Raw genomic sequence first — 11,142 nt, 5'->3', positions numbered from 1 at the left:
TTTCCCTTAGCAAAAAAGTTTATAGCGGCTTCGTTAACGAGTTATTGACGAAAAATTCGGGCCAATCAGAACGCTAATATAATTAACGAATTCTAACAGGAGAATGTACGCTGAGCCTGATGTAGTGTTAGCTTCGCGCCGAGCTCGAGTTATGTACAAGTCAGTAATCAATATGAAATTTCAGTATTCTCTCCCAATAGTTTAGTATACGGGGCTCTAGAGGAATATGTTTCTATGAAATGAAGTAGATACGTGAAAAATGATATAAGCGAACAAAACACAATTTTCTGTTTACATGTTAGTGACAGCTTATTTTTTAAAGAAACCAAAGGTTTTGACATTACTTCACTTTCGCTTAATTTATGGTAGGATCATAGCTGCGTGTTCCTGCCGACAAGCACCAGATTGCAACAGAATACATTCATTGCATTTGCATAGAAATTTCTAACCACATACTACTATTTCAATTTATGTAGAATAAAAGATGTGAAGCATTTTTGGTATGGCTTGAATGAATTATTAGAAGAGTCGCTTTTAAAATACATACGAACGCGAACATGCTAGTGGCAGAAGCATTCTAATGCTAACTGTACAATTTGTTACCATTATTTGGCACTAAAAAATTGATAAGAATTCTAGAATATATTCAGGTTGTCTCAGAATTGAGACAGAAGAAACGTTTTCCTTAGCAAAAATGTCATCTACGACTTTGTTAACCCCTTGCCTTGCAATTTATTTTCAAAGAAACATGCGTGTGCAAGCAATTTAAGTTATCACAAAATAAAACTAACATATTGCTATTCGCATTTAATATATTTATATGAATGTGTAGACATTATTTCATTTGTAGTAGAACAGATCAATAAAGTAGTGCTGATATTAAATAAAAATAGAAAAATATCTTATATTAAGTTACAATGAGATCAAGAAAAAAATTCTTAACATAATTGAAATTATTGTGAACAACAATTTTTTAATGTAAGATCAGGGATGAAAATCGGATACGACCTGTGGCTCGTAATTATCCTTGAGACGGTCCTGCAACTTGAGTTTAGCGCGCGACAGTCCCATTGGGCTAAGACCTAATATGTATAGAGTAGAGTGGGGATACGGAAAGGCAGAGCGATCGCTGTCGAAAACTGCCACAAATCACTGCCGAGTGACCTCAAGTCGCATACCGAACATCTCTAATCGCGAACAACGATACTACAATTGCGTTTTAGGTTAGTGAGCGTGTTCTGCGGATTGCGACCAGGCTGTACATCTACCGTTAGAATGGTAAGTCGCTCTTTGTGATTTTTTATGGTTTTCCTTTTGTAAGGTGGCTCGGAAAATTTAGCATGAGAACGAATCACTTTTTGTGTCGTCTCTCTTTATTCGGCGGCGAGGCGCTTCTCGCCCTCCGTCGAACCGCGCTTTACCGGAAGCGACGGACCGTTTCGAGTTGGATTAAGGCGTAATTACGTTGGTCGTTCGAATAGACAAAATATTTTTATTCGACGAGCATCGAATAAATAATTTCGTTCGACGAATAAAGGTCCTTTTTTTATTCGAAGCGCATTTATCCATACCTTCATCTTTATTCGAAGGCTTCGAACAAATCTTCGAATAACTTTTGCCAGCTTGAATAAACGCGAATTACGAATGAATTGTGGAGCTTTTCCCGAGGAAAATGAGTCCAAGCTCGAGTGTAGTCGAGCATTTTTTATTGATACGTAATATTATGATAAACATTGCATTATTGAAGATAGCCCGAATGATGTCGTGTTTGGACTCATTTTCATCAGTATAATCTCTACAGTTTATTCGCATTAAAAATATTATTTGTATTAAAAATGTAAAAGTTAAAATTGTCAATAATGCTTGATTCTCCATCTACTTACACTGTATTATTTATTATTGCTAAGCATACGTTTATTCGAGGTAGCAAAAGTTATTCGAAAATTTTGTTCGACACTTCGAATAAAGAAGTAAGTTTACTTATCGGATAAATTCTCGTCGAATGAAATTATTTATTCGACACTCGTCGAATAAAAATTCTTTTCTTATTCGAATGTTCGAACAATGAATGAAGATAAAGTATCTTTTATCCGATTCGTTATTTAAATAATTTTTTACCAAAATAATGACCAGCCACTGGTTAAAAGGAGGCAACATCACAAACTATAATGACACAAAGATAGAAAAAAAAACAAGGAATGTATAAATGTATCATAATAATGTTTTTTTAACAATTAGAAGGAATTTAGATGATTTTGAAACATTTAAATATGCAGCAGGTGTCGCCCGTCATATTCAAGTTCGATACAAAAAATGTTTGCGGGCGAGTTTGCGACTCGTCAGTTTCATTTAAGTGGTTAAGGAGTTATTAACGATAAAGTGTACATTAATTACATAATATAATATATTATAATAGTATAGTTATTACTAGTATAATTATTACTTATTCGAATACAGTAATTTCATATTAATCGTAAACTTGTACATGACTCGTGGTCGGTACGAATCCACCACTCCGCTATGCGTAGCACGCCATAGCGCCAGAATTCGAGCTCTCCGATTGGTCAGTGTTTTTCGTTAATAACTCGTTATCGGAGCCGCGTAAAACATTCTCGCAAAGGAAAGAATTGCTTGAAATCACCTCGGGAACCAGCTCGTCCAAGGCCTCGCACTTTTCTTGGTACACCCTGTACATCGTCTAGCAAGCTTCTACTCCTGTCCGTCGACATGCCCTTCCAGATAATTGGACGCACCCGGGGTACACTTCTGGTGCCAAGAAAAACAGTCCCGAAAGGCGTCCACATTTCGCCAAGTAACTACCAGGCGAACATGATCTACGAAGAATAATGCCTCGACCGCGGCCGACCGGGTGGCGCTTCGCCCTCCTCGCGCCCGTCGACGTTACTCTTTTCGTTACATGCTAGCCGGCTCCCCGATTGGCCAATGTGGATGACTTTACGTCTTTTGATGGGCAGGTGAGGAGTCTTGGCGAGTGTCAACGATACCGTACGCGTGTATCGGAACATAATCGCGGCCGAAGACCAGTCCTCGCCTTTTTCCACGCATCTTCGGCGACGGTAACCGCGGATCCGTTCGTGAACGACGCGTAATGTCACCGCAAGGATTCCGCGAGCCGCGGATTTGCCACCAGGCGATCATATCGCCGCAGGAATTATGAAAAAGACCAAACATAACTGTATATTATTGTCTACTCCCCTCTTACACGTCGGGCAATTGAAACATGGCGGGACCGGTGCCGGGAAATCTCTGCCTACAATGCCGTTGACGCGTTCCATGCGTGGACAGTGCACGGACTACATCGGCGAAATTCACTTAGGCGTGTCCCATCGCGATACGAGATATACAGGGTTCCCCGGAAAGAATCATGCGATTTCAAAAATTTATATTTTAAAAAATTACACACAGAAAATTACGATTCAAACACGAATATAACGGGAAAACGTGCGAGTTTTACTTTTTATTATTTTTTTCTCATGTACCAAACCGTTGGATTGGTCGCGGTTCATCCGATAATATGGTTCTACACAGTTGGCCTCCGAGATCACCCGACCTAACCCCATGCGACTTCTTCCATTGGGGATTTGTGAAAGATCTTGTCTTTGTACCACCTTTACCTGCAAGTGTAAATGAACTGAAGAAACGCATTTGCGATGCTGTACAAACAATTACCAGAAATACATTACACCGTGTTTGGCAAGAACTTTCATATCGCAATGATATCATACGTGTAACGAAAGGAAGTCAAATCGAACACTTGTAAACAAAAACTCACACATTTTCCCGTTATATTCGTGTGTGAATTATAATTCTCTGTGTGTAATTTTTTAAAATATAAATTTTTCAAATCGGACGATTCTTTCCGGGGAACCCTGTATTTCTTCCCAGAAACATGCTTATTAGGACGGCAATTGTATGAATAATCATATATCAATCAGTTTTATATGCGTAATAGAATTATGCAATAATATGTATATGAATAATTCTTATGTATAATATTATTGTTATGTATAATATACAATTATATGTACAATTATGTATAATATGCAATATAATATTATGTATAATATACAATTATACGATAATAATGTCATTAATTTTTATGTACTCTTCATTTGTTTTTATTGGATTGTCGATACGTAACCGACATAACGGGCTTATTGTTCGAGAGCAAAAACAGATCAATGTTCTCAGAACTAACTCGTAAACCAAGATAGGAAAGTATACAATGTGTCAGTGTTCGGTCTCAAGGCTCGGAAGCTCGGACTGTAGGGTCTAACCATAGCAGTCCAGAGAGATACGAGCGATCCCAGTTTTCTTTTCAGGATTCCGAAGTCAGTCGCTGCTGAAGATTCATCCCGTAAAGAGCTTCCTGCAGTGCCGTGAAATAAAGTCAGTTTCTTACGACAAGTATCGAAGTGTACGTTTTATTCTACGCACATTTCGAAGAGTTTTCAATATTTCTTGTATACCTATCGAAAAAAGCAATAATAATCTTAAGTTTTACTGTTCGAGATTAATATTTATTTTGAATTTATTAAAATTCTGTACAATGGAAGATGCACACCAGAAGGTAATTGTACTCTGTTTTTATATTTACTAAAGGTAGATTTTTGTTCTTGCATCAATGTCCAACGTTTTATTCATTACTTGCACAAAAAAAACTTTAAATTAGCATATCTCAAAACCGGCAAAAGATATCCTGCGATTATTTGGTATCGCAATACATTGTTATACTGTTATGTGAATTACGTGAATTATATCACGTATGTTTAAATTCGCACGTATTTCGTTACACGTACATTTATACATTTTTATTTCAATTAACATAATTCTTAGAATATCAATATTAATTTATACGGATCGAAACTATGGTTGCACAAGTATCGAGGTTTAAGTATATAAATAAATTGAAACATTATTTTCGTTAACAAAATATATTCAATGAGTTCTCTGTGTTCGTATAAAAAAAAGCGAAGTCTGTGTTAGTATAAAAATGTTACCACTTTCTGGTAACAGTAGACTTCTTTTGTACTAAATACAGAGAGAAAAATCTGAGCACGTATGGCTTGGAAATAATTGACGTCAATCTTTGATCCGGTCGAGTGTTGTTATCAGAGACAGTTATCAGAGAACGTTAGGGCATTGGTTTTTTCTATCAAAACAGAGAATTCATCGAATAAATTTCGTTAATAACAATCATAGGTTAACAAAAAGATATCAATTTGTTGAAAGCATATTTGATATGTTTAGAAAAACATTATGTCAATAAAAGCAATAGTCTCGAACCATAAATTAATACCGATATTCTAAAGATTACATGAAATGAAATAAAAATGTATTAATGCACGCGCAACTAAATATGCGTGAAATAAGTATCTCTGCCAAATATCATACAAATTTCAAGTCTGATCTTGTCTGATATTATTAGTTCTGGTCCATTAAAGTCAACTAATAATAAGCGGCATAGAAATATAATATTAATCTCTATGCTTGTATCGTCATTATTTAATGATGATAATAATAATTCATTTCATTCATCATAATAATTCATTTGAATTATCTACTGGCGTAGTTCTTCTCAGTAAACATTCCGAAAGAAGAAAAAAAGGAAGTTCCATCAATTTTCTAACATGACATTTTTCGGTATTTTGTCGACTGTGCGTCGACATGACTCCAAAGTTTTGAAGCTAAACTTTACGAGTCCAAACCTGGTAACGAAAAAAATAAATAAAGAAAGAAAGAAAGAAAGATATTAAAACACCTTGGGGGGTGTCGACGTAAATTGAAAACCATCGCAATTATCATAGTGAATACGGAAGAAAAACTAGCCTCAAGTTATCGATATCTTGTTCGGATAGCTGTGTCATTCAGAATTCAGATAAGTCGACTTAGCCGTACGTCAAGATTCCGGACGGGTGACCACGTGCATTCTGATCTCAACTTACAAGCAGCAGGCTGGCATGATCAGCGTGAAGGCTGATCGCGCGCGCGCGTGGCCGCGTCGCCGTCAGCGGGACAGTACGCCTCGACAGAACACGTGGCCTTGGTAGCAGGAGTTCAGGAAAACCAGTTGGTGGAAGCGGTGCTCCTTGTGCTGTATATGTTCCTGGTGGAAGCGCGGGCTCCTTATTTGGTTGTAGGCGGATGGCATCCTCTCTTTCTCCCCCCTCTAACGCGCCAACCCCCCCTTTCGTGTTCCCACTACCCGCATCGATTTTATGCACTGCCGCTCACAACTGAGTGCTTGTATGTGTGTCTGTGAACACGTGGTGCCTGATGCAGCTAGGACAATGCCACACGGACAATCGTACATTGCATACAGTTGGCATATTCTTGCACATGTATAGTCTGCATATGCGGATTTTTCATGTGGAATGACCTTCTCTTTTCTTTCTCCCGTACCGATTCATGACAAATATGCACTTGCGTAGATACGAAGAAGCTCGTAAAATTGTGTTTCATCAATGTTTTTAATATTGTATGGAATGTGAAGTACATAGAAATGTGTTTAATATTACACAAGCTATTCTAAGAAAGGATTATGTTATACATATTGGGCGTATTATTCAATTATTAACTTTTCTAAAGTAACTAATTAAAAAAATGTTATAGAACTAAAGTACCTTATTTAAACAAAGTAAAATTGCAAAGAAGAGCTGTGTAACATCAGTCACTCTTTTAATATTCTTACGTTCTGCGAATATTAATAAAGTTAAGAAATTATGACAGATTAGCGTAGCAATTAATTTTTAAACCCGAATAAATCATCCCACGACCCACGTATCACCATGGGTGATACGGTAATCGAAGTGTTAACCGTGGTAATATGTACGTTTTCTTACATTTTATAAACTTGTTTATATAATTATAACAGATTTTCTATAATAACGGACATGCGTTATCATCGCACTATAATGAATTATGTATATGGCAATAAGAAAGATAAGATAAGAAAATGAGAAAAAAATCGGTAAATTATAATATAATATAATATATGTCGCATAACGATTTACATTCTCTAATAATTTCCTTGGATAAAGATTCTTAACAATTTTCTTATGAAAATATTTTTATATCAGTAACTGTAAAAGAGAAAAAATGAAAAAAAAACAGTCATCTTGACCGGTTTACTAATTTCAGTGTCAAGGTTTTACTTTATTCTACAGCTGTGACACTCAATGCAGATGAGTCTACATTTATTGCTTCAATTCTTTATTGACATTATCGACGCGTACTTGCTTATCTCTTTATCTATCAAGAAACTTATCTTACTGCTGTATTCCTCGAGTGTTGTTTGAAATTCTTAATTCTTATTAGCACACTTAAGTGCCTTTAATTGATCTCCCTTTATAGATTTCGATTTCTGTATATGCTTTAATCATTTTAGGATCTCTAATATCTTGAAAATCATCGTCGGGTGAAGACACATCTAATTCCATGATCCTTATGAAATGACCAAAGTTAAATCATTTGAACAATTATTTCTGTCTAAGCGATATTTCTTCTTTTTTGTCATTTTTATTAGCCACCGAAATTCAATTTCCTTAAATAATGTTTAATAGTAAGGAAAAAAGAAACTTTCCTTCAGTAATATGTAATAGTTATTGGTATGGAAAAAAAATTCCCTTCATCACTAATGATTACTGGCGAGGAAAACAATTTTCCCTATAATATAATTGTTGTTGGTACGAAAAAAAAAATTTCCATATATTATAATTGTTATTTACAATTAAAACCATAAAACCCGATATTTTTTTAAAATCATGCGTGATTCCTAAACGAGTTGAACAATAGACGAGTTCCTGTTAATAATTCTTTCCGTCGAAATTTTGCTGAGAACCGTTATGTTTGCTTTTCTGAAATAAAATTATAAAATAAAATAACACGTTACATGATCGATACATCAATCTTATCTGTTAATTTTAATTTCGAGTTGTTAATTGTAATATACTATTTGAGATAATGTGATTTCAAATGTCTGCTTCCATACTTGTGAGGCTCACGCACATCCTCGAGTTCGAGCATCACAGCATAGCATGCCCGCAACAACGTGGCCCATGTGCCGGAATCCAGGCATAACTCGGTTGGCCCGCGTTTTCGGTGATATCGAACGGGTTCCTCCTGGTCCCGTCTCCCTGGCCCCTTGCTCCCTTCGCCATCGTCACCCTGGTCCCGGAGAACTCTACTTTTGTGATAGTACCCTGCCGCCCGTGTTGTCCAGCGCGTTGCCGAAATTTCGGGATGATTGATGGCTATTGATGCGCCGGGCCAACCTTTCTATCCCTGCGGATTTTGCACTGCGAAAACTGCCAGCTATATTTGCTTTCGCGACAGTGCATTAATTTCTCTGTGTGAGCGTGTGTTCGTGTGAACCAGGAGCGAATCTGAGCTTCCTGTGCCCCAGTCAGTATCAACAATTCTTTTTATATTATTGTAAATTTTTGTGTACTGTTTTTAAAGATACTTTATATTTGGGTTATAATACGTGCTGTAATTTATATATTTTATTGAATGTATAGATTTGTGATTTATTATTTTGGAATTTGTACTGTGTGTTGTTGTTAATGATGATTTATATTTGTATCATAAAATATATGGTAATTTACATATTATTATTTTGTTTCATGTTTATAGTTACATTTGTTATATTGTAATTATTATATATTTTATTATTATTATATTATTTATACTTATATACATATATATATATAATAATACGTAGCTTAAATTACAATATTATAAACTATTATTCAGTCAATATAATAGATAAATTACATATTAGAATACAAGTAGGAAAGGTATCATTAAAAACAGTACACACAGTGCGTACAAATTTAAAAATTATATATATATATATATATTACTTACTTTACTTACTTTACTTTACTTTATATATATTACTTACTATTTATATATATATATATATGGTCATGTGATTTTTAAGTAATTTAGATTCTTACTATTCAATGTCTTTATAACTTGAATACTTATTTTCACTATTTATATAATTTGAATATTTATATTCAGTATTTATATAATTTGATATTTATATAATTCGAATATTTATATAACTCCAATATTTATATTCAATATTTGTATAACTCGAATATTTATTTTCAATATTTATATATGTAAGTCGAATATTTATATTCAATATAAATATATATATTTATATATATTATATTATTTTTATATACATATTGTATATATTTATCGAATGTTTATACATATAATAATTCCAAACTCTGTAATATAAAATAGCTTTACACTTCAAATAACATTTATCTACAATTCAGATAAGAAGTTCACTTTTAATAATTATTAATATCGATATATTAAACCACCCTTTTACAACAAGCCCTTTTCGCAACTCATTACTCTAATTCTAAATCATTCCAACAAAGTACAAGTTTCCTAACAGGGTTCCTTGGGTTCCAGCGAACTAACAAAAATGCACTCGCGGTGCACATTCTTAAACCGAATCGTTCGACATACAAGCCCTTCGGTGATCATTCTGCATAGGTCGTTCGGTTTTTCGAAGTGTCCCATTAGGGTAGCAAAAGGGATCCCATGCTCCCGGCTTCAAGAGGTGGTATCCGATTTGCACGGTTCAGCGTTGCATGCGGTGCAACATTTTCACCGAACTGCAGCCGGGCGGGAGAAAGGGCGTTGCGGAAGGGAAAGGGAATGGGAAAGGGGGTGGCAGCGTGGGGAGGGGTAGCACCCAGCGTCTATGAAAAGGTCAAAGGTTCCAGGTGTGTTTGCGTTTCGTGTACTGGTGTTACAGGTGCAGCCTCTTCCGCAGCTCTGCTCGCCGTTGCATCAGCAACATGTGTGTTCTTTATTAACAACAATTAACATTTACCCATTGTTTAAAAACCGATACATCGCATCAGCTATTCATTTTAATGGGGCGCCGGCTGGCTCGCTGATCGTCTGAACGTCTGCCGAATCGTCGTCGTGGATTCCTGCAAGTCGTAAATCCGACATCCACGGATTTTGTTTATTGCATATTTGCAACATACTAAAAATGTTGTAAAATGGACGCGGCATTGTAACACGATGCTCGAGCTCTGTTACACGAGTGTCTTTATATATTATTCTACGTTATAATAATAAAATAATAATAATTCTTGAATAGCGTTCCTTTCGGTTTCATCGTTGCTTACGTTTGCTCGCGATTGGCGATTGCAGCATTCGTTACATTTCACAGAATGTTTATAATTTATTTTGCAATAATTATAAAGGACTGCTGAATTAATTTTATAAATATAAATCGATAATATTCATTTGATTTCATTGTTGATTACTGCAGGCATATTAATATGCTGCGTGCATAAGTTAATGATTGTTTTCTTGGAAATTCGTAATTGTTATAAATATTTAATATACATGTAACGATTATTATGCGAAATTGTAAATTTTATTGTTTCATCTCAATACAATTTATTAACACATTTAATTCGAAGAGAATTATATAAATTTATTGTCGATGGGATTGCGTTCTCCGTTTCGAATGTTTTTATCAATGAAAACTTTTGCAGAAAGTTTTCAATATCGTGTCGAATAATTGTTTGTTGTGCAAGTTTCGCGAACGCGATTTACAGAAAATAACCGGTTGATAAGGTTCTGCGATAGTAGGAGAGTATCGACAAAAATTGGTACCTCGTCTCGGCCCTGTAGTTACATGTAATGGCTGAGGCGAGTTACCATTTTATAATTTTCATTATATCGCAGAAGGTGCAGCACGGATGCTTTTGCAGTTCCACAATTCTTTATTCTGTCCAATAAGAATACGGTAGACAACTTTCGTTAACCAATTACAAGCAAATTATATTATAAATTAATATACCGATTTATTTTTCATGCGATTCTACAATATTATCATTTACCTCGGTATTCAATAAATTGTTATAAATTATTTATATAGTTCTATGGACTGCAAACCTAATCTACAAATTTATTTGTATAACAGACATTTGGAAGTTTTTCTTCACCAATGAAAATAAAATAATATTTGTAGCGATCTCTCAAAATATCTTTCAGTTTGAAATTGTCTAAATTAATAGCTAAGATAATTCATTTTTATAATAAATAAGAAACAGTACATACTTTTATATT

General features: G+C 34.9%; 1 long non-coding RNA gene across 1 annotated transcript in view; it reads left to right on the top strand.

The window, feature by feature from the left end:
- Positions 1-1,118: 1,118 nt before the first annotated feature.
- The window catches only part of LOC143258808 (uncharacterized), a 21,631-nt gene continuing 11,607 nt past the window's right edge, over positions 1,119-11,142 (top strand). Inside the window, exon 1 of the long non-coding RNA XR_013032680.1 lies at positions 1,119-1,278. This is a non-coding gene — a long non-coding RNA (uncharacterized LOC143258808). The remainder of the gene's footprint in view (positions 1,279-11,142) is intronic.

The sequence above is a fragment of the Megalopta genalis genome, chromosome 2 (assembly GCF_051020955.1).
Source record: "Megalopta genalis isolate 19385.01 chromosome 2, iyMegGena1_principal, whole genome shotgun sequence".
In the NCBI taxonomy this organism is placed as follows: domain Eukaryota; kingdom Metazoa; phylum Arthropoda; class Insecta; order Hymenoptera; family Halictidae; genus Megalopta; species Megalopta genalis.
This window is presented reverse-complemented; position numbering and strand designations above follow the sequence as displayed.